Source organism: Marmota monax, unplaced genomic scaffold (genome assembly GCF_021218885.2).
Source record: "Marmota monax isolate L192 unplaced genomic scaffold, Marmota_monax_Labrador192_F-V1.1 WCK01_AAM20220418_F8-fsc00017, whole genome shotgun sequence".
In the NCBI taxonomy this organism is placed as follows: Eukaryota; Metazoa; Chordata; class Mammalia; order Rodentia; family Sciuridae; genus Marmota; species Marmota monax.
This window is the reverse complement of record NW_026695241.1, coordinates 10,998,462-10,999,477: the sequence shown is the minus strand read 5'-3', so window position 1 is coordinate 10,999,477 and position 1,016 is coordinate 10,998,462. Positions and strand designations below refer to the sequence as shown.

The 1,016-nt window shown below is 35.5% G+C and overlaps 1 pseudogene; it reads right to left on the bottom strand.

Annotated features, from left to right (window-relative positions):
- Nucleotides 1-243: 243 nt before the first annotated feature.
- Nucleotides 244-807, bottom strand: LOC124090432 (small ribosomal subunit protein eS24-like; annotated as a pseudogene).
- Between the last annotated feature and the right edge of the window lie 209 nt (nt 808-1,016).

Genomic DNA, 1,016 nt, shown 5'->3' with positions numbered 1-1,016 from the left:
TTTGTGAAAATAAAATGTAATAATTTAGGATAAGTGAGAAATTATTTTATAATAATCACAGAACCATATAGAATGTTACTGCTTTTAAAATTTATGTCCTGGTTGCTGTTAAACAAGTTGTCACATATGCAACAGAACAAAACCATTCTTTAATATACTCATCATAACCTGATGACATCTGCGTTTTACCCAGTAACGTCCTTGTTAGAAGCCTAAAACATTACACCTGCCAAAACACAGTCCCAGACCATATTTTAATGCCAGATCACATTGTCACGATATCAGTTGAAAGCAGATCCTCAACATTAGTTTTCTGTGCTTTTTATTTTTATTTTGTTTCCTTTTTTTGAATTGTTATAGTTTATTAATCCTCATGAAAAATTTGCACAATCATCACAGAAGAAGTCATCTCAGAACCTCTCCTCCTTTCACTTTTCCCAGCACCCATAGTTGTCTTCTCAGTCCCCCTCTTCATTTTGTTTTGTGTTCCTGTCACTCTTTTGTTGAAGTCTTTTCCTTCTCATGCAGGCCCCTTTTTGCCTGTCTATGTCTGGTTTTATTTTTCTTTGCATAATCCAAGGAATCATGAATCATGCCAATGTCAGTTGTCTTGCCTCCTCCAAATGGGTTCTGAATCCAAACACAAAGATGACATCTGGTGTGGTCTTTCATATTTTGTGTCAATTTTTTTTTTCTGAATTTTGGTCTTAGGTACTGTTGCCTTCCCAGGCTGAAGGCCATCAGTGACTTCCTCTCAAGTAGTCAGCTGCTTCTGAACTTTCCAGTCCACATTCCTGGGTCATTCATGATGGTGCTTCCTCAGCAAAAGGGAAGAAAAAGACTTCATGCTTTACAAATACATGTTTACAGGTTAACTAATGTTAGGAACTTTGATTTACCATTCCAAAATGTGAGTGGATTTTTCTTTGCTCCATTTAAAAGGGTCTGGAGAATGGTGTTTTCGAAACCAGAGAGGGGAAAAAAATGAGATAAATATATATATATATATATATATA